The 24,392-nt window shown below is 41.6% G+C and overlaps 1 protein-coding gene across 3 annotated transcripts in view; it reads right to left on the reverse strand.

Annotated features, from left to right (window-relative positions):
• Positions 1 to 24,392, reverse strand: part of lrrc1 (leucine rich repeat containing 1) — a 218,589-nt gene that overhangs the window by 115,365 nt on the left and 78,832 nt on the right. The gene's annotated exons all lie outside the window — the stretch shown is intronic.

Raw genomic sequence — 24,392 nt, forward strand, 5'->3', positions numbered from 1 at the left:
ATGGCCCACAGGACAAAGTTAAGAACCACGGTAATCTTCATCGCAAAATTAAACTGCAAATGAAATTCCCTGTGGGTATTTTTGTACATTTTCATGAAAAAGAATGGATGGATAAAAATGGCATAAAACTATGGATAGACAATGTGTGGAACAGGTGGCCAAGTGGTTTACACAAAGAACGGAGTTTGCTGGTCTGGGATATGTTTCGTAGCCACTTAACTGAGAATACTAAAAGTAGATTAGGACTATATAATACTTGCATGGAAGTTATCCTGGGCGGTTTGACATCCATATTGCAACCTCTCAACGTCTGCTTGAACAAGCCATTCAAAGACCACGTGCATGAGGAATGGAATACATGGATGTTGAGTGCAGAAAATCTTTCCCAAAAGGCGGGGAAATGTGTGCTGCATCACTTGAACTGCGGTGTAACTTCATGCTCAAGGCATGGGACAAAGTTTGACACTGTGATAAAATCATTTAAAAAGTGCAGTATCTCTTGTGCAATTGATGGCATGGAAGATGATTTATTGTGCCACACTGACGACGAAGCTGAAGCCACCTCATCAGTTACAGACTGGGACCCATATGATGGCTGTTTAAACAGTGAGAGCATGGATGTGCTTGCCGCCATCTTTGCTTCAGACAATGAAAGAGAGAGAGATTTTGAAGGGTTTTAAATGTGTTGTTGATTTCAGACAATGAGAGCAAATTGGAAGGGTGCTAATTGTGTTAATGTTTTCAATAAAAATCTCAATGAAAATCTGTCACAGTTGTGTTTTTTAAAGGTGGACTTGTACGCCAGATTAGTGTGGATTGGATCTTGAGCTGAATTTAAGGTCTCAAAGTATATCTGGTGTATAAGTCTACCCCATTTTTTGAGAGTTTTTTTTGGGTTTCACGGCTTGACATACGCCAAAATATACGGTAGTAATTTGCAGTAAATTATATGATGTAAAATTGCAATTTTTATTACTCAATATACTAATGACATTCCAAACACCCTTAACTTAATTAGACAATGCAGAAACTGCTTGGGAACTGTCCTCATAACTCAGCTACTCTGCTTCATAACCTTTTCCCATCCTTAACGGCTCACCGCCACTTTCAGTGAGCTGACATTTGCATAGGCTTTGGGGATTAATTTAAGATCCTTCAGAAAACTTCACGTATCTTTGCAATTTTTCAATTCTGCCAAAATCTCTGAATGACTTGGACAGGGGGAAATGCAGATGTTTAAACTCGTGCATTATCTCTGGGTCTGCCTTTGCAATTTTGTCCAATGCACTTTCCAAAGCGGCCAAAAGATGAGGATGTTGTCACATTTCTTACAATTTGGAGTTGGGGAGCAGCCTTAAAACTCTGTTCCTTTGCTCTCCCCCCTCCAAATCTCCTCCCCACACTGTGACATGTTCACCTCTGACAGCTTGCTTCCTCCAGCTCCTGACTTCCTTCATTTTGTGATCTTCCTCTCCCTCTTTCCCATTTATCACCCCCCTTTGCTTTTATTTCCTCCTCCTTCCACCTGTAAGCTCATGTTCCTTCACCTTCTCCCCCCCCGCCCCCCCCCAACCACCCACCTTTTTCGTTGGACTTCAGCCTTCATTTTTTTTTAAACTTAGGGACACAGCACGGTAACAGGCCCTTCTGGCCCATAAGCCCGTGCCTCCCAAATACACTCAAGTAACCAATTAATTAAACCTTGTATGCTGTTAAATGTGAGGAAACCAGAACACTCGGAGGAAACCCACACAGGCCACAGGGAGAAGATACAAGTTCTTAATGGACAGCGCTGTAACCATGGCAGTGTTGAAGGATTGCACCATAAAACACTGACTCCATTGCCTCCCATGGATGTAAAGTAACTCGCTGACTCCCTCCAACATTCCGTGTGTTGCCCCTGTTTTTCCAGCCTCTGTACACGCTCTTCTTTACCCTTGTGCTCTTGTCATGCATCTTACTCATTGTACTATGTATGAGGTGCCCAACTGGTCTGCTTGCAAAGTAACCTCGATATTGCATCTTAGTACACCTATGTTAAACCCGGACCCCGAGGTACTGCCCAAGAAAGAAAAAAATTACTATAACAGCTTAGCGGGGTTTAAGTCTGTGCCTGGCCACTGTGCCACCCTTTGGCACACGTGGAGGCAATTGTTGGATGTGTGGGGTAAGGGGCAGCAAACTGATCCCTGAAAAGCTCGACTGGAGTCCAAAGGACCCCAAAACCCAGCAGCAATAGATATGCACCACAACAAAGGCTTTCTTAAACAAAAGTTGCTTTTAATTATCTTTGCACATGAAAACAGAATCAAACTTTAACTTATTACTATCAACATATTTAACAACCCCCCCCTCCCTCTAATTCTAACCGTATGTGTGTGTAATGAATATATAAGTGTAGAAAAGTTCTTTGGTTCACAGTCCAATGTCACTGGTTGCAACTGTGCACAGAAGATAGCATTAACAAAGTTCACCAGGCTTTGGTGCTTAACAGGCAAATGGTTACCACTCAGGAGGGTTCTTGTTGGTTTTCAGAGAGGGATTCCTTTTGTTCCAGGACATCCGCATCTGATTCATTTTTAATCAGTCTTGCTGATGAAACTTGCCTCCTTCAGGGTTCTCCAGATGATCCTCTTTCTTTCAGGTCACCAGAGTTCCTTTCAGACAGCCAGTCTTCTCCTTTGACCAAGCAGTCTTCCATAGTTTGCCAGCTTGTCCCACTGGAACCAAAGCCTCTGTCTCTCCTCTCTCTCCCTCCCTCCCTCTCTGAGAGCAAAACTGTTCTGCCTCTGCCTGCAAAGATAACATGCTCTTCCAGACAAGCTGCAGCCGTATGCTGCTACTTTGTTGCCTTTTGCAAAATAGCACTCTGCAAAAGTCCTGCAAAAATTCTGTGTTTTAAAATGTTTGTGTGCAACCTGCTCTAATAATCATCCCAAACCACCTCTAAATACTCTGTCAAGGCCCAACACCAGCTTGAACAACAACACCTGGGCACACAGCAGCATTCCAGACTCAACATCACATTGCCCAAATTCAAGTTTATTATCATCTGACTGTACATACACAGCCCAACATAACTGTGTTTCTCCAGACTTCCATGCACGCACAATACACACTGCATACTAATCACGTATAAACATAAAGACATCATTTAAAATAAAGATACAAATATTTTGGGATGTTTTACTCGCTGACAAGATATTGTTCAGTTTCACAGCCTGTGGGAAGAAACTATTTCCCAGCCTGGCAGCCCTGATTTTGATGCTGCTGACCCCCTTCCTTCATAGTATTGGGTCAAAGATACTGTGTGCTGGATGGAAAGGGTCTTCTATAATTCTTTGACCCCTATTAAAACAATGCTCCTGCTGAATGCCAATGGATAAAAAGAAGACCCCTGTTATCTTCTCGGCTGTTTCGACGATTCTCTGTACTGACCTCCGAAACGCAGGATAGCTTATACAGACGTCCTCTGGTATTTTCTACTGTCGCCATAGGAAAAAGATGCTGGCGGTCTACCCTATCTATGCCTCTCATAATTTTGTAGACTTCATTGAAGTCACCTCTCAGCCTTCCTTTGCTCCAGAGAAAAAAACACAAGCTCTGCTAACCTGGCTTCATAAGATTCATTCTCCAATCCGGGCGGCGTCCTGGTAAATCTCTTCTGCACACTCTGAAAAGCTTCCATATCCTTCCTGTAATGAAGCACCCAGAACTGAACACAAGATTCCAAGTATGGTCTGACCAGAGTTTTATAGACCCACAATATTACCTCACGACTCTTGAACTTAATCTTCCGAATACTGAAAGGGAGTATAGTCTTTTTAAATCGAACCCCCATCCATCACCTCCGCTGGCAGCTCATTCCACCCCTTGCATGAAGAACTATTCCCCCCTTAAATATTTCATCTTTCACCCTCAACCCATGTCCTCTTGTCCTTGTTTCACCCAGTCTCAGTGGAAGAAAGCCTGCTTGCATTCACCCTATCTATATCTTCATAACTTTGTGCACCTCAATCAAATATTCTCCTCTTTCTTTGATGCTCCAGAGAATGAACTTCTGACCTTCTCAACTTTTCCCCAGAACTCAAGTCCTTGCAATATCCTTGTAATTTTTTTCTCTGCTCCATTTCTTATTGATATCTTTCCTGTAGGTGGGTGACCAAGCAGAGGTTTGCTAGAAGGTCATTCATGAAGCCCTGGGTTTAATTTTCCCACCTTGAACTCCAACAACCTATGGGAGTGCTGGAGAAAAGTCCACAGACATTTGGGGTCTCTGAAGTGACTTTCTTTTGGTTCGCTTTCTCTTGTTGGTTGGAGTGCCAAGCTCTGCTCGTGGCATCTAATTGTGTGCCTGTACAGGCAAAAGTTGACAAATTGTGTGCGTTAATACATTTTGTTTATTGGTACAGGACAACAAAGGTACCATGATATACAGGTCTCCCATTACATTTTGGCCTGTTGCAAGGTTTGATTCCAATTGATCCAGACCAGATCATTACTTATCCAATCAACATTATCCCTTCTGAAACTGTGATCAATGGGCAATTAGAAAACATTTCAGAGTGTTAAACTCAGTGAATTTAGTTCTTCACAAGGGACAGAGCTGTCACCAAATTGAACCCAACGTCCACCAACCCCTGCGACTATGATCCAAAAGTTGCATTGCAAAGATCGAGAAGTCAGAAGCCAATGGCATAGCATCATTTTTGTGACACCTTTCACCAGTGAGACTTCTCCAATACTACAATGGTTTATTAACCGTTCTACATTTTTTCTTAAAATGTAGTTCACTGCGCAAGTCAACAGGTCACATATTTATATTCTAAGCATAAATGAAATGCATACTGGTGGATGTTCCCAGGACCTGTTGATATATAAAACAGATGACTGGAAGAGATTGTTGGGGCCTTGACATAAAATTTTGTATTCTCATCAGCAACAGGTGGAAGTCCAAGAGTAACCAATGTTGTTTATTTTGTTCAAGGGAAATAGGGATAACCCAGGAAATTATAGACCAGTAAGCCTCACATTAGTGACAGGAAAGCAGGGGTGCTTTGGAAAGTTTATTCTGGGTTAGGATTTAGGCACATTTGGAATGTGGTAAGACTAAGGGCTGTCAACATGGCTTTGTGTGGCACAGGATGTTTGTAAAGCATTTGACAAGGCTAATCCAGATCACAGATTTGTGGAATCCACAGTTTGGATTTGGAATTGGCTGGTCCATGGAAGAGGGATAGAACTAGACGGATATTCTTCTGGCTGGAGGCCCGTGACCAGTGGTATTCCCCAGGGATTGGTGTTGGGACCCCTGTTGTTTCCATTTCTCTGACAGCTCATTCCAGGTATGGAACACTCTCTGAGTGAAGAAATTGTCCCTCAGATCCACAAACTATTTTTCCTCTCACCTTCAACCTATGCCCTCTAGTTCTAGGATGACCAACCGTAGGTGTGTTACAATTCACTTTAACTGAGCGTCTCATGATTTTATAAACTTCTACAAGATCACCCCTCAGCCTGCTATGCTTTATGGAATAAAGTCCCAGCCAATCCAACCTCTCTCTATAATTCAAGCCCTCCAGTCCCAGCAGCCCCCTGATGAATATCTTCTGCACCCCTTCTAATATATTGGTGTCCTTCCAAAAACTACACACAGTTCTCCAAATATAGTTTCACTAACAACTTATGCTGCTGAGTCATCAGGTTCCAATGTTTGTACTCTGTACCCTGCCCAGTGAAGGCCAGTATGACAAACCTTCTCCACCAGCTTGTCCACCCAAGTTACCACTGTCAAGGAACAATCCACCTATACCCCTGGGTCTCTGTGCACTACCACATTCTCCAGGGCCAACCATTCACTGCGCAAGCCCTGGTTTGACTTGTCAAAGTGCAACATCACACACCTGTCAGTTAAATTCCATTTGCCATTCCTTAACCTACTACCTCAGCTGAACTAGATCCTGTTGTAAACTTAGATAACCTTCCTTACTGTCCACTATATCACCAAATTTGCTGACATCTGAGAATCTACTAATGACATTGTTATCTACATTAACAATCTGCATGGCAAACAGCAGTGGGTCAACCCTTGCATTACACCACTGAACACAGACCTCCATCAGAAAAAAATCATCCTTCTACCACCACCCTCTGCCTCCTTCAGAAGACCTAATTTTGAATCAAACACACTGACTCCCCTTGGATCCCATGTGATTTAACCTTCCAGACTAAACTGCCATGTAAGACCCTGTCAAAGGGCTTGCTAAGTCCATATGTATAACATCCATTGCTCTGCCCTCACTCTTTAGTCACCCCTTCAAAAACTATACCAAATTCATGAGACATGATTTGCTCCACACAAATCCATGATGATTACCTCCAATCAGTCCCTGCTTCCCTCAGAAACCCCTTCAGCAATTTTCCTACCTCTGATGTCGAGCTCCCTGATTTGTAGTTCCCTGGTTTGTCCTTGCTGCCCTTTTTCAATAGCAATACAGCCACCCTCCAGTCTTCCAGCACTTCACTCGATGCCAAAGGTGATGCAAATATCTCAGCAAGTGCCTCCAAAATGTCATCTGTAGCTTCCCACAAGGAGTGAGGTTGTGCTTCATCAGCCCTGGGAACTTGTCCACTTTAATACACTCCAAGACTGCCAATACCTCTCCATGATAGATCTAATATGGTCCAGTACCTTGCAATTCCTTTCCTACAATTCCTTGCTTTCCATGATCTCCTCCACAGTAAAGACTGATGAGAAATATTAATTCAAAATCCCACCCCTCTCTCATGGTGGCTCCACGCAAAGTGAGCCTTGTTGATCATGAATGGGACTAATTCTCTCTCTAGTCACTCTTTCACCTGCATCCTGCCCACGAGCTCCCATCTCACATCTCATTTTTGCCCTCCTGATTTCCATCAACATTCTCATTGAGGGGAGGAGTCACGTGATGGAGTAGTGGCCGGTAGGGGAACTCCAGCCCTCTCCAGAAAAGTAAAAAAAAGGTAGAGAAAAAACAAAGTCACTAACACAGAAACCATAACAAATTGAAGTGAAAGTGTGGAGAAAATGGCAGCAAAGAAAGAAAAACCAAAAACAACGAGAAGAAAAGAAGAAGGAAGGACGTCGGAGGAGGAAGGTGAAGGCCTTACCGGTATGAGGAGGCCCGCCGTGGAGAGAGAAGCCCGCTCCCTGAGGTCAGTGGAAACCCCAAACTCAGGACTACAAAGATGGCTAACTGAGCCAAACAAAAGTGCGCAACTGCGCATGCGCGAATCCTCAGCGACGCACAAAACAAAAACAACACCGACGGGAGGGGAGACCAGCTGAGGAGTAATCTCCACAGCCAAACCAGACAAGCCAAACAAAAGTGCGCAACTGCGCATGCGCGAATCCTCAGCGACGCACAAAACAAAAACAACACCGACGGGAGGGGAGACCAGCTGAGGAGTAATCTCCACAGCCAAACCAGACAAGACTCTCAACAGGAAAACATAGAAAATAATGAGAACAAGAAGGAAGAGAATGAAAATAGGAAATCAAAGAAACAACAGATGACCAACCCAGAGGAAGAAGACCAGAAGCAAGACACTTCTAATAAAAATAAGAAGACCAAAAATACCCAACAAAATAAAACAAACAAACCAACAAGAAAACCAGAAGAGACAGAGGTAAAGGACACAGATCTTGGAGTGGACTCAGAAGAAGAGGAGGAAGAACACAGAGAAATGGAAGATGAAGGGAAGGGCAAGTACATGGATATATTTTTTTTAAAATATATGGAAACATTAAAAGAATGGCAGATGCAAGAATTCAGTGAAATAAAAAGAAGAAGAAAAAGTACAGAAGAAAAAGTGAATAGATTAGAGATGATCATGACAGAAATAGGAAAAAGAATAGACAAGGTGGAAGAACGAGAAACAGCCATAGAAATGGAGGTAGATGACTTAAAGAAATTAGAAGAATCTGATAAAAAAGTTAAAGAAACACAGGAGCTGTTAGCTCAGAAGATAGATATAATGGAAAATTATAATAGCAGAAACAATATAAAGATAGTGGGCATTAAGGAAGATGAAGAAGGCAAAAATATGAAAGAATTTATAAAAGAATGGATCCCCAGGATCCTAGGAAGACCAGAATTACAGGAAGAAATGGAAATAGAAAGGGCACACAGAACATTAGCCCCTAAACCACAACCACAACAAAAACCAAGATCCATTCTAGTAAAATTCCTAAGATATACAAGAGAAAATATATTGGAGAAGGCAATGAAAAAAATAAGAGAAGACAAAAAACCACTGGAGTACAAAGGTCAAAAAAATTTTTTCTATCCAGACATAAGTTTTGAACTCCTGAAGAAGAGGAAGGAGTTTAATGCAGCAAAAACGACCCTATGGAAAAAAGGTTATAAATTTATGTTAAAATACCCAGCGGTACTTAAAATACTTATCCCGGGGCAGCAAAGCAAACTATTCTCGGATCCAGAAAAAGCCCGAAAATTTCCAGAACAACTACAAAACAGACAGAGAGATGAAGAGATGTAACAAGAACAAAAATGACAACAAACTATATATATATATATATATATATATATATATATATAGATTATATATGAAAATAGAGTATAAGTAAGAACTAAGAAGGGAAAGAAAGGGAAGAAAGGAAGTAAGGAGGGAATTAAGAGAGTGACCTTTATTATATATGAAGATTAAAATCTTTTCTGGGGGGGCTGGGTGGGGAAGAATAACAGTCACTGCGAAATCAGTTGACACTTGCGAGCGGATTCGCAAGTCCAAATGGAGAGGGGAGATGTGGTTGCCCGACAAGGGACAAAGGGCAACTCAGAAAGGGGAAGGACTATTGGGGTTAAAGGAATTTTAGATATGAGTATAATGGAAATATTTTATGTTTTAGAAATGTTGTCTTATAATGTGTTCAAAAAAAGAAAGCAGAAATGGATAAGAAGGGAAGGTGGTGATGAGGAAATGGAAAGGAAAGATAAAAAAAAGTATGAAATGATTATGTTGAACTATATGACTTTAAATATTAATGGAATACATAACCAAATCAAAAGGAAGAAACTGTTAAATTTACTGAAAAAAGAAAAAATTGATATAGCATTCGTACAAGAAACACATCTAACTGAAGTGGAACACAAGAAATTAAAGAGAGATTGGATAGGACATGTAACAGCAGCATCATATAATTCAAAAGCCAGAGGAGTAGCTATATTAATCAATAAAAATGTACCAATCAAAATAGAAGAGGAAATAATAGATCCAGCAGGGAGATATGTAATGATAAAATGTCAGATATATTCAGAATTTTGGAATTTACTCAATGTATACTCACCTAATGAAGAAGATCAAAAATTTATGCAAGATATCTTTTTGAAGATAGCAGATATGCAAGGGAACATATTAATAGGAGGGGATTTTAACCTTAATTTGGACTCAAACATGGATAAAACTGGAAAAAAAACTAACAGAAAGAACAAAGTAACCAAATTTATAATTAAATCGATGCAAGAAATGCAACTTTTGGATATATGGAAAGGAAAAGGAATATTCATATTATTCGGGTAGACACAAAACATACTCAAGGATAGACCTATTCCTGTTATCAGCCCACATTCAAGGGAGAGTTAGGAAAACGGAATATAAAGCTAGACTATTATCGGATCACTCACCCCTGTTATTGGCAATAGAGCTAGAGGACATCCCACCAAGAATGTATAGATTGAGATTAAACTCCATGCTACTTAAAAGACAGGATTTTAGAGAATTAATTGAATGACAAATTAAAATGTACTTTGAAATAAATACGGAATCAGTGAAAGATAAGTTTATACTATGGGATGCAATGAAAGCGTTCATCAGAGGGCAAATAATAAGTTATGTAACTAAGATGAAGAAGGACTACAATCGGGAAACAGAACAGTTGGAAAGGGAAATAACAAATACAGAAAAAGAATTAGCAATAAAGGAAGATACAACTAAAAGAAGAGAATTTGCAGACAAAAAAATAAAATATGAAACACTACAAATATAAGGTGGAGAAGAACATAATGAAAACAAAACAGAAATTTTATGAGCTAGGAGAAAAAACGCACAAAATTCTAGCATGGCAGCTTAAGACAGAACAAACTAAAAGAATGTTATTGGCATTAAAGAAAAAGGACAAACAAATTACATATAATCCAACGGAGATCAATGAAAACTTCAGGGAATTTTACAAACAACTATATCAAACTGAAAACGAAGGGAAAGAAGACAAAATAGATGAATTTCTAACTAAAATTGAACTACCGAAATTACAAAGAGGAGCAAAATAAATTAATAAAACCATTTGAAATAGAAGAATTACAGGAGATATTAAAAAAACTACTGAACAATAAAACACCAGGAGAGGATGGATTCCCAATAGAATTCTATAAAACATTTAAAGACTTATTAATTCCTCCCCTCCTGGAAGTAATCAACCAGATTGATAAAACACAAAACATACCAGATTCATGCAAAACAGCAATAATTACAGTAATACCAAGGACAGGGAAAGATCCACTAGCACCAGCGTCATATAGACCAATATCTCTACTTAACACAGATTATAAGATAATAGCTAAACTATTAGCAAACAGATTGGCCGACTATGTACCAAAAATAGTAAATCTAGACCAAACTGGATTTAGTAAAAAAAGACGAACAACGGACAATATCTGTAAATTTGTTAACTTAATTCATGCAGTAGAAGGAAATAAAACTCCAATAGTAGTGGTTGCTTTAGACGCATAGAAGGCCTTTGACAGAGTAGAATGGAATTATTTATTCAAAGTACTACCAAAATTCAGCCTACCAGAGAAATATATTAATTAGATTAAAGCATTATATAAGGGGCCATTGGCGAAAGTGACAGTAAATGGATATATATCAAAACAATTTAACTTAAGCAGATCAACAAGGCAGGGATGTCCATTATCTCCCTCACTGTTCGTGTTAGCTATAGAACCACTAGCAGAACTGGTAAGAACAGAAAATAAAATAAGAGGGATAAAAATAAAAGAGAAGGAATATAAAATCAGTCTATTTGCAGATGACATTATAATATATTTAACAGAACCAGAAATATCAATAAAAGAATTACATAGGAAATTGAAGGAATATGGAGAAGTATCGGGGTACAAGATCAACGCAAATAAAAGTGAAGCAATGCCAATGAATAATGCGGATTTCACAAAGTTTAAGAAAGAATCACCATTTAGATGGGAAACACAAGCAATGCGATACCTAGGTATACAACTAAATAAAAATCTCAGCCATCTATATAAACTAAATTATCATCCATTAATGAAAAAATTACAAGACGACTTAGAGCATTTTAAAGACTTACCACTAACACTGATAGGAAGGATAAACTGTATTAAAATGAACATTTTCCCAAGGATACAATACCTATTTCAGTCATTACCAATTCACCTAACAGAGAAATTCTTCAAGGAGCTAAAGAAAATAATAAGGAAATTCTTATGGAAAGGGAGGAAACTGAGGATAGCACTAGATAAATTAACAGAATGGTACAAACAAGGAGGCTTACAACTACCAAACTTTAAGAATTATTATAGAGCCACACAATTAAGATACCTATCAGATTTTTATCAAACAAGGGAAAAACCAGATTGGACCAGATTAGAACTAGATAAAATAGGGGAAAAGATACCTGAACATATACTATATAAATGGGATGAAAAATTGGTGCAACGTAGGAATTCACTGGTATTGCATCATCTGCTCAACATTTGGAAGAAGATTCACGTAGAAAGGAATAAAACAAATTACCAACTACCAAAACTAATATTGACGCAAAATCAACTAATCCCTTTCACAATAGATAACCTTTCCTTCAGAGAATGGGAGATAAAAGGGATCAAAAGAATAGAAAATTGTTTTTTGGGAAATAAATTATTATCCTTTGAACAAATGAAGGATAAATATAATACAACTCACGATACAATGTTTGCATATCACCAACTGAAAACCTACTTGAAGGACAAATTGGGAAACAGTCTGAGGTTACCAGAAGGAAGCAATTTTGAATATGTGATTACAGACACAATGATAATTAAAAAAATTGTAACAAACATGTACATCAAACTGCAAGAAAAGGATAACGAGGAAACAAACTGTAAACCTAAACAAAAATGGGAACAAGATCTAAACATAAAGATAAAGAATGAAATATGGGAAAAGTTATGCTCCGGAACTATGAGAAGTACAATAAACACGAGGTTACGCATGATACAATATAACTGGATACACAGGTTATACATCACACCTCAAAAGTTAAATAAATGGGACCCAACAGTATCAGACAGATGTTTTCGCTGTAAAAAGGAAACGGGAACAACAATTCATGCAATTTGGACATGTGAGAAAGTGAAAAATATTTGGGAAGATCTAAACCAGATATTAAATAAAATCACAAAAAGCAATATACCAAAAAACCCAGAGATCTCCTCCTAAGTAATATAAGAAATAAAGAATTTGGACTCGATTTGGATGGAGCACAAAAAAGATTTGTTATGATAGCCCTAGCTGTAGCAAAAAAATGTATTATGTCAACCTGTAAATTAGAAGACAACTTGAGAATACAACAATGGTATATAGAAATGAATAAATGTATTCCATTAGAAAAATAACATATAATTTAAGAAATAACATTACAATATTCGAACAAATATGGGAGCCATACATGAAACACAATAGAGAAATCCTACCATGGACTTCCACCACCTAAAATGACAGAAGGAGAAGATAACGAAAAGAACTGACTCAGTAAAATTTCTTGTTTATTTTTATTAAGTGACAACATTGTTTAACGGGTTTAATGTATCTTATAGATTGAACTTCAAATAAATGGGAAAGGGGGTGAGGGAGGGAGGGAAGGGAGGGGGAAAAAGCGGGAGAAAATGACACTGTATATATTCAAGAGAAAAAATGTCTGTATGTATCTTGGTCAATATGGTTTATAGTGTGAAAAATAAAAAATTTAAAAAAACATTCTCATCAAGGGAGCCACTTCCTTAGCCCTTCTTAAATCTGATGTAAGCATCCTTCCTTTTCCTAACCGCACATATCCCAAGTCAGCCTTGCCCTTTAACCCAACAGGTACAGACAGTGCCTGACCTCTTGCTAACTCACCTTTAAAAGTTGCCTCACTTACAAACATCCTCTCCCCAATCCACCTCTACAAGTTCCTGCCTAATTCCTCCAAAACCTTTAACTTGTGGTCCAGTCATGAATCTCTGCACAACTATTTTAAAACTAGTGGACCCAAAGTGCCTGTTCCTGTGCTGTGATATTCTATGTTTGAAATAATCATTGCCCCAGGAGATATTCTTGTGCACATTTATTAACTCATTATAACGTGCAAAATAACATGCAACATTAATTTCAGGCAGCAACACGTTTTGTCAAAGTTTCAGATTTAAAAAAAAATGTTTGATCAACAAAAGTTGACACTGACTATTTACTTCACTTTGGTAAAGTGCTCTGTGGCTGCGTTGAGATCTTCATGCATCACAGCATGAGAGGCTATTTGGCCCATAATTTGCCTCCATGCTGCTCGCAGGCGATTTCACATCCCAGTGTCAGGTCTATAAACTGGAATCACATGGCTTTTCAAGTACATATCCAAGAACTTTCCAAGACCTTGTGGGTTTTGGCCTAGGTGAGTTCAAGACCCCACTATCCCCTGGATAGGGAAACATTTCTTCATCTCTCTGGTCCTACTTTAAATCTGTGCCCCATGGTTGGGGACCTTCCCACACAATTTTTCAGTTTTGGTAACATCCTTAATAACCTCCTCTGCACCCCTTTTCCAGTGGCATTGCACTTTTCCTGGACAATGGCAAACAGAAACTGTCCAAAATAAACCCATATATAGTTGTGACATAATTGCTCTTTGATGCTACCTGTGGATGTACCCTCCTAGGCTTGTTCTTCCCTAATCATCATACACATCCCATTTCGACTCTTCAAACACACCACCCCACACCCTCTGGATTCCACTCCAGCTGCTCGAATGGTCAGACCATCCAGATCTTCCTGACATCGATCCTTTCTGACCTCTCTGCCAATCACGACCAATTTTTGTCACATCTGTGAACTTGGCTACGTTGCTCCAGGTACGTCTGGATCCTTCATAAATACACAGCAGACAGCAAGGGATTGAGGATTGAACCTTGTAGAAAACAAGGGCCTCACAGGGCCAATCATCCCATTCTGCTTCATGACTCCGAGCCAATTTTTTTGATTCAGATTTCCATTTTGACATGGGTTCCTTGGGCTTTTACTTTCCTGATCAGCTTGCCAAACATGCAAATGTTTGAGGTAGTAAAAAGTAGGGTCTAAAATTCAATCAAATTAGCCAAATGCAACCCTTCCTTTAAAATCCACACTTCTGGCCCCTTAATCAATGACCATCAGTCAGAATCAAAATTCAATACCTTGCCACTGAAGATAAAAATTGCTGCCCTGTATTACTCTGTTAATTCCTTTCCCTTGCTGACAACTTCACCTGCTCGCACTGGGATGTCCGCAGAAAAGCACAGCGATGTGCTCCACTGCAGGGTCGATTGACAGTTCCCAATTTTTTGCATTGGCTCATTGTGCCCAGAAATGACTCACACACACACACTCACTCACTGGGAAGTTTGGTCCATCTTTGGGGAGAAGGAAAGAGATGGATAGGGTCACAGTTGGAATAGGTACTTGTAGTATGAAGGGTTCACTTGGATTACAATTGCAGCTGGGGGGTGACTGAATCCAAGAGACCCATTTCTGTGCAGATTTCACAAACTCTCTTCTGAAATGGTGAATGCATGCTCTCCCTCGTTCACAGGCTTACAAAGATTCTTTCTGGACTAAAACTGGTTATGTGCTAACACTGGAACTGCAGATACTCCACTGGCTCAGCCAAGAGTTTTTTGAAACAGATCATCAGATACGTATCCTTGGAGATTAAATGGTACCCCAGCTCACACACAAGGTAGGAATACCCTTCACTCATAGCTCACGTGACAAAGACAAATGCTTTGACATGACTACTTAATGCAGGAAGCAGTGACATGCATCAGGTGCTATAAATTATGAAGAGACAAAAAGAGGAAGCAAAAAAACCACACAAAAGTGGTATTTTTTTCAAATCTGGGCATTTATATGCAAAAAACTCAAACATATAAAAACCTTGATACGTTTTCCACAGACTTCAACTCAAATTGTTCACCACATCCTTCTCCGCAGATTCTGCCTGACTCACCAATTTTTTGCCATTTTCTGATTTTATTTTAGACTTCCAGCATACCCAATTTTTGTTTAAAAGATAAGGGCTTTGCATTAAGCCAGAACCGAGGAAGCTCGGAGGTGAAGGGTATATGGCATCTGATGCGTGCTTAGAGAGGGGCAGCAACATATGGATGGTAACACAACAGCAAATCCTGCCCGGAAGAGATCAAGGCATTCTGCACTCGCTTCACGTCAGTGACCAGTGAGGTACAACTCTCCCATCTTGAGCACACCTGCACCCACTGTTACCACTGCAGGCATCAAACTGGTCTTCTGGAGAGTGAACACGCAGAAAGGAACTGACCCAGAGGGATGTGTCATCTGTGCCTGCTCGGACATCTGTCCGAGACATCTTCATCCTCTCTCTTACAGCGAGAACTACCCCCCTACTTCAGGAAGGCCAGATGGGGTAAATGACGACCAGCTGGTGACTCTAACACCAACTGTAATGCAGCATTTCCAGAGGTTGGTCATGGAACCCCAGCCATCCTCAATCTACTCCAGTTCACACACCACCAAAACAGGTCCACAGCAGCTCTCATCACCCTGGCCCTAGTCCTGGACAACAAGGTCACTGACATCTGACTACTTTTTATTGCTTTCAGCTCTACCGCCAATACAACGCCACCAACGTTAACTTCAAAGTAAATGACCTTGGCCTCGGTTTGCCATTGGATCTACAATTTCCCATCCCGCTGGCCACAATCAGTGTGGATTGGTGACAGTACCTCCACCCACACCAAGGCTGTGTACTCCATCCCCAAATCTACTCCCTGTACATCCACGACCGTGTAGCTCACTACTGGGTACATCTATAAATTCGCGGAGGTCACCATTATTATAGGCAGGATCTCAATGACGAGTCAGGGTGCAGAAGGGAGACAGGGGCATCAGTGTTTGTTTCCAGGTCTCACTCAGTATCAACAAGGCCTAGGAGCTGGTGATAGACTTCTCAAAGATGGGTGGAGCTCACTCCCCACATCACATCAGTGGTGATGAGGTGGAGATAGAAGACAGTTGTAAGTTCCGAGAGGTCAACACCTCCAATGACTTGTCCTGGTCCAACCACGTCAATGCAATGGTTTAGAAAGTTCACCAGCTCCTCTACTTCCTCAGAAGCCCAAGAAAATTGTCATGTCACCAGCATCCCTTACCAACTCTTGCAGATGCACTGCTGAAAGCATCCTGACACAGTCTGTCACTGTGTGGGACAGGAACTGCTCCGCCCAAGACCATAGGACAATACAGAGGGTTGTGAACATGGCTCAGGCTGCAACACATACCCTTCCTCTCCTCCATCTCTACCTCCCATTGTCTTGGAAAACAGCTAACACACATCCCACCTCAGTTACACTCTCTTCACCCCTCCCCACCCTGACCCAATGGGAAGAAGATTCACTTGTACGACCACCACTTTCAGTTTCTTTTCCACTCTTATCAGACTTCTGAATGAACATCAAAATAGTGAAGTTATGCTGCATTTGCTCTGTTCCAATGGGTCTCTCACTCTGTAACTCTGCCCTGCTGTATTGTATCTTAGAACACTACAGCACAGAAACATGCCCTTCAGCCCTTCTAGTTTGTGCCAAACCATTTTTCTGCCTCGTCCCTGACCTGCACCCAGTCCATAGCCCTCCATACCTCACCCACTATATACCTGTCCAAATTCCTCTTAAATGTTAAAATTGACCCTGCATTCACCACTTCAGCTGGCAGCTCATTCTACACTCCCACAACTCTCTGTGTGAAGAAGTCCCCCCCCCACCCCCCACGTTCCCCCTATACTTTTCCCATTTCACCCTTAACCCATGTCCTATGGTTTGTATCTCACCTACCCTCAGTGGAAAAAGCCCACCTACATTTACCCTGTCTGTCCCCATCATAATTTTAAATCTTACTTGTTTTGCTCGCAAAACAACCTCTATCATTGCACCTTGATACATGAATTGAATGCTAGACTCAATTATCCCTGCACAGTGACAAAACACAGATGAAAATGTCAACAATAAATGAACCCTGGCAAGGCAACCTGTTTACCATTTTTTTAATTCAGAGGACAACACAGTAACAGGCCCTTCAGCCACGAGTCCACACTGGCCAAATGTGTCCACATGACTAGTTAACCGTTTAACCCCATACATATTTGGAACGTGGGGGGGGGGCCAGACCAAAGCACCTGGAGGAAACCCAAGCAAACATGGGGAGGATGTACAAACTGCTCAGATTCGAATCCGGATTCGAATCCGGGTCGCTGCCACTGTAAGAGCTTTGCATTATCCGTGGCCTCGCAGAACAGGAACTTTAAAATAAATTTAAAATTCACACACCAACCAAACATTAGGCATTGTTTGCTACACTAGGAGCAATTTCAACACTAATATCACGTGAATCAATTGCTCATGGCTCGGATTTTGTGCTCCAAAAATATTGCCTAACCTACTGAAGGTGACCATCTCTTCTATTTTTAGAACAAGCTTAAACAGCTACATTAGATGATTTACTAAAGTACTGACAAGTTCTGGCAAGAATAAATGATTTCCTCACTCTAAAAACATGGCAAAATGATATAAAACATCAAATCTCATTGCGGGCATGCCTATGCAAGTATTCGGATGATTAAATAACACATTCAGAGAGAGTTCATTTTCCTGTCCTGTTCACACACGATAGCCTTGGCAAATGACCCTGGCACATTCACATGAAGCATCAATATACCCTGAAGCTAAGTACACACAGATAAATGGAACGAGCAGCAAACAGCTTTACACTGAAGAACCACATGATTCTCATTAAAACACTTAATCTGTTGGTTTAAAAAGTAACCGTGTTTTTTTAAAAATTAAATCTTCAAATGAACGTAAAACCAGAAAAATGTCTGAAAATAAACAAAGATTGTGTCGTGAAGATATTGGAGGCTACTGCATACCATGAGCAGGGTGACTCATTGGATTCGCTCCCCCACTCCCTCCCATCTGATGTTTCAATAGATTTCCCTGACTTGGAATGTCAAACAATAGCCACAGTGAAAATTTCCAGAGAGTCATTCACAGCGCACAGAGACGGGCCCGCACAGTTCACGTCAATCATCATGTTCCCATTCACAATAACCCCATTTTATTCTCCTAATTTTCCCATCAACTTGGCCTAACCTCAGCCCAAGGTTCTACCACTTGCCCAAAATTTACAGCAGCCAATTAACCTCCTGACCTAAACAGTTAGGGAATGTGGGAGGAAACCTGAGCCCCCACCAGAGGGGAGGGAAGGGAGAGAACGCAGGTGGAACACGCGCACTCAGGACTGAACCTGGGTCACTGGAACTACTTGCTGCATCACTATGCTGCCCCATGACACAAGGCACCCTATATCCGTCCAGGGGTCACTGCAACACAAACACATTAGATATGAAGTGGTAGTAACTGATCCACCAAACAACTTACATCATTACCCAATCCCCAATTATGCAGAAACAAGTGACAGTTGTTCACAACAGACATAGAATCAGTTTGCTGAGCTTTCAACAGAATACAAGAGCCAGTGTTTTATTAATTTATTCATTTTATTTTCACTAGCTTGGAGAGACAGAGCAATCACAGGCCATTCTGGCCCATTAACCCATACGCCTTTGGGACATGGGAAGAAACTAGCACATCATTCATGCGTAATAATTAATGTTGCTCCTCTCCCCATGGATGCTACCTGACCAACCAAATATTCTTTTTTATTTCCAAGTTATTGGATGCAAGAGTGGGGTTTTGCCCTAATCCTACACCCCCATGGGTTCCCTGCAGCCAGCAAACCACCCATCTCCCCCAGCATTTGTCCAACCCACCCTTGGACATCATTGCTGAATGTGTACTCTTCAAGACCATAGATTCCAGATCACCACAATACTCTTTCTGGAACTTTTAACTCACTCATCTTCCCAAACCCACATGCACCTGTCACCAGGAAACAAATCTAACCACGAACAATACCTTTCAAAATTTAGAATCCTTTGATTACATCTCCACTTCCCAAGGAACAAATGGTTGATCTTAAGCTTAGGAACTGAGTACCTCAGCCCTGGTACTACTCCAATAAATTTCCACTCCAATGCTCTGATGCACTTCCTGAACCATGTCTCACACAGAATTGGACCATGGACAGTAGCTGTGATCTAACCTGTGACTTATCGAAGTTTACTTCCGTTTACTTGCCCTTTGCATTCTGTGAATCTACCTTCATTGTCAATATCAATATAATTCAGGTCAAGAGTAGTGAGGCGTGAGAGATCAAAGATAGTGGCCAGGGGCTTGTTAGTTGGCCCAAAAGCTCCCCGAGGAAAAGAGAATGAAGGATAGATACAAGAAGATCCCCTAACATAAAAAGGCCCTAAAAAGATGGAAGACAACCAAGAATATGAATACAAGACAGAGTGAGAAGGGAAAGAAAAAATGGAAAAAGAACAAAGAGACAGCATGAAGAAAGAGACTCACCACGTGGTGCAGGTGGAGAGGTTGACCCTGGGCCTAGCGGGATGTCGGTGGCAGTGGCAGTGACAACTGAGCCCTGAAGCTTCCTAGTGGAATGGGATTCGTCCAGGGGGGAGAGACAAGTTAACCCCGAGAAGGTTGGATCTTGAGGGGATCAGGAAGGATGTGACCGAAGCGGCGAGAGTGGCGTCAGGCGAAAGAGATGCGGACACCTGAGGTTGCAGGGGCCTAGCCGAGGAGAAGGTGATGACGACGGTAGTGATGTCGGGCACGGATGGTTTAGGGACCTGAGGTCAGGGGAACCGAGCCGAAGAGAAGTGGGCAACAACGGGAGAACTGTTGGGCAGGGGAGATTCGGGGACCTGAGGTGGAGTCGGCAGCAACGCTGGTGATGGTGCAGAGAAAGATCCCATGGGCTGGGAGATAAAGTTGTTAAGACAAGGACTTGCCTGGTAAGGCCGCTCCAACCGGCGGGTGCGGAGAGGTTGGGTCCAAGGCATCAGGCCAGGAGGACTCCAGTAGGAGTGCGGCCAGAGGGGATCTGGCGGGAAAATAGCGTGGCAGGACGGCCTGGAGTCTGAAAGCAAGGTGGAAGAGATGAACAAGGGAGTAAAAGAAGGACATTATAGTGAGATGAAAGACAGATAAAGGGGGCAGAGGGCCAGATACCCTTTGCCAGAGAGGTACTGGAGGCCATTGGCCAGATAAAAAGTACTTTGGTGGGCAAGGGGCAATCAAAGAAAGGCTGGAAAATCTGACAGAAAGGGGATCTGAATCAGATGAGAGAATTGAGAGAATGAAAGAAAGATTGGATAAGAGAGAGTGAAATGGATCTGTGGGAAAGGGATAGGGCAAGGATGTGGGAGAAGATAGATACCCTAGAAAACATCAGCAGGAGGAATATGTTTAAAATTGTAGGGGCGAAGGAGGGTAAGGAGGGGAGAGACATGGAGGATCCCAGATACACTGGGGAAGGAACAAATTGGAAATAATATAAGAATGCATTGGCTCACCGGTCTCTTGCGCCCCCCCCACCCCACCCGGGACCAAACTGCCATGCTCTATCCTGGTAAGGCTCCTTCACTACCAGGATAGAGAGAGGATTTTTTTTTACAGGCGGCAGTAGTGGGTGCGAAGGTGGGGGGGGGGGGTCCCGATGGAATATGAGGGGGAGAAAGTTTTATTCTACACAGACATAAGCGCGGCACTATTGAAATGCAGGAGGGAATCTGACCCAGTTAAAAAGAGCCTTAACAAAAAGGAATGGAGTTTACCCCCCTCACCCGGCAATGGTGGAGATAGTAAAGGGCAGGAGGGGAAAGAGTCCAAGGAAGGCATGGACTTTGTATGAACCTTGCCACTGCTTCCAGATTAAATGTAAATGTAAATGAGAAGGATTCAGGGGAAAGGTGGACTGTAAATATTGCAATTGTGATGAATATTGGGATGGGCGCACAAAATCAGTGAACTGGTGCGGACTCGAAAGGCCAACATGGCCTGTTTCCTCTCCGTAAATGGTTATATGGTTATATGGGGGGGTGGGGGAGAGGGTGGGGGGATATGTTTTTGTTTCCATAATGTTAATATCTAAAAATGAATGTGTATCAGAAGTAAGATTGAATACGGGGGGGGGTTCAAGGAAAGAGTGGGAGGTAGAAGTGGTAAATGGATGCATTGGGCATGTCTCAAAATGGCAGGGGATTGGTGCCAAAAACTTGGTTACTGGTGCTGGGGGAGGAGGTAAAGATAAACTAGGAGGGGGAAAAGAGGAGGGGGAGGTTTATGGGGTGCTTTTCATTTTGCTATTGAGGTACTTTTAGTTGTACGAGGGTGGGAGGGGGTGTAGGGATAAATACAGACTGTATGTGACATGAATGTTAAAATGATTATAATGTTTGTTTAACAAGTCTATGAAAATTAAAATAAAATATTTTTTTTAAAAAGAGCAGTGAGGCTACGTTGTAGCTCTATAAAACTCTGGATAGACCATAGTGGGAGCATTGTTCAGTTCGAGTTGCCTAATTTCAGGAAGGATGCAGAAGCTTTGGAGAAGATTTACCAGGATGTTGCCTGGATTTGAGAACGCTTCTTATGAGACAAGGTTAACAGAGCTCTTTGAAGCAAACAAGTTTGAGGGGTGACTTAATAACGGTCTACAAGGCACAGGCAGGGGGAACAGCCAGCACCTTTTATCCCCACAGGGCGACAGTAGCAAATACCAGAGGGCATCTGCTTAAAGTGAGGGGAGGAACGTTTAGGGGAGATGTCAGGGATAAGTTTCTTCTTACACACAAAGAGTTGTAGGTGCCTGCAATGCGTTGCCAAGGATGGTGGTGGAGGCTGTTACAATAGGGACAAATAAAAGACTCTAAGATAAGCACATGGATGCAAGAAAAATAAAGGGTTACGAGTGCAAGGTAGGGAAGGTTTAGATTGGTGAGTAGGTTTACGTATGTCAGCCCAACATCGTGGTCTGAAGGTCCCATACTATAATATTCTATGTCTTGTGACATATAATGATCTACATATTTAAACCCTACTCCTGTAAACCTTCAAACATTTACCATTTCCCACCAATAAAGGTCAACTCACACTCCCCTTCATTACATGTTCACAAGCATCCTGATGAAATTTCTCACCAAATTAATCCTCCAGTGCACAAATCCAATGGCTGGATTTACAGCAGGGAAGAACTGTTGTCCCAAGAAATATGACTGGCTATCCCTCCTCCATCTGAAATAATTGCTCACCACCCTGCTCTGCTTTCTTAGGGGGTCACCATGGTACTGCGGCTACCTCCAACCCACTGAATCCACGAGATTCTATTTTGAAAACAGCTACGTGGTAATCGGCCGTGAGAAATTCCATAATGTGTCATCGACCCTTTCCCTCAGTTAACGGAGCACTTTTATTCCAGTCAAAATTTAATACTGGGAGAAATAAAGCCATGTCGCCCACAGTATAACATAGAAACAGGTCCTGTGATCCATTGTGTCCACAGCAAGTACCCAGTTACACCAATCCCATTGACCAGTACGTGCCTTGGTGATTCAAGTGCTTTGTAGAAAAATGACTTCCAAAAAAAAACTGTGAGAGTCACTGCCTCCACCACCGTCTCGTTTATTATCATCTAACAGTACATGTACAACCAGATGAAACAGCATTTCTACTGTGCCGACACATACACAGTACATGATAATTACATGTTTTCACAAATATATCATTTAAAATAAATATATATAATAATGTTGGGATCATTTACTCTGTTATTGGCTACTGTTCATTAACCTCCCAGCCTGCGGGAAGAATCTATCTCCCAGCCTGGCAATCCTGTACCTCTTTCATGATGGTCGAGGGTCAAAGATACTGTGTGCTGGATAGAAAGAGTCCGCTATAATTCTTTGAGCCCGATTTAAACAATGCTCCTGGCGAACGCCATCAACTGAGGAAAGGGAGGCCCTAGTGATATTCTCAGCCATTTTGACGGTCCTCTGCATTGCCTTCTGATGCTTTGCATCGAGCAATTCCAAAGAGCAATTCCCAAGGGCATTCTGCCTCACCTTTCTTAAAAGCAGACTCAGTTACTTGCCACCTCCAATCCTCACCCTCAGTAATAAATAACAAATTGTGACCAAATCCTTCATCATGCCCACCCTTACATTCACACGGAGTGCAGAAAGTTTTCAGATTATATTAGACCACTTACTTTGTTACCACTTGTAACACGGAGGATTATCCAACAGGTCATTCAGGAAGCTGGTCAAGACAAAGGCCAGCTTCCACCATCTTGCAAAAGGGAGGGTGAACTGACCCCTCAGACAGGAAGCAGGTCAAAAGTCATTTCCCTCTGTCAATCAATGTCAGACCCAACCCACCCACAAGTAAAGACATCTCCAATTGGCCCTCCTCTTCACCTAAAGTCACATGGGCCGACCTGGACAGCGCCAGGATAAAAACCCAGCAATAGGCCAACTCGCTCTCTCTTCCCTTTGGAACAATTTTTAAGCTCTACTCCCGGTTGCAAGCTGCAGTTGATGCTCGAGAACTAATTGTAAGCTACGTACGTGCTGGTGAAGGGTGGGGTCTATTTGTGGCATGCATCTCATTGTGTCTCGCCCATTATAAGTTGTAGATAGATGTAAGACCTTGTTAATTGGTGTGCCATGCCTGCTTGTCAGGGAATGGGTGCCAGATATTGTTTGTTTGTACAGCTGAAATAACATAGATACATTTTGTTAATGTATCAGAGCATTACTATGTCTCCTTTTGCCCATTTGTGTTGTACATAAATAAAGTTCACTGTTGTCTGTGAACACCCATCCAAGATTGTCACTCTTTAAACACTTTGAACTTGTTCTGCCACCATTACCACCAACCTTTTAAACATCTCTTCTTAAACTAATTCTATACCTTCCGATTATTCTATCCACCAATATTCGGACACAACGCTAAAAGGACACTTCTCTTTAATGAACACAGCTGGAAGCTATCTGGTCACAAGCTCAAACACATCCGCTGATCATTTTCATCCTGTTTCTTCACCAAGAAAACCCACTCATGACCAGTGGATGCAGTTTCAGT

The sequence above is a fragment of the Narcine bancroftii genome, chromosome 6 (genome assembly GCF_036971445.1).
Source record: "Narcine bancroftii isolate sNarBan1 chromosome 6, sNarBan1.hap1, whole genome shotgun sequence".
Lineage (NCBI taxonomy): Eukaryota > Metazoa > Chordata > Chondrichthyes > Torpediniformes > Narcinidae > Narcine > Narcine bancroftii.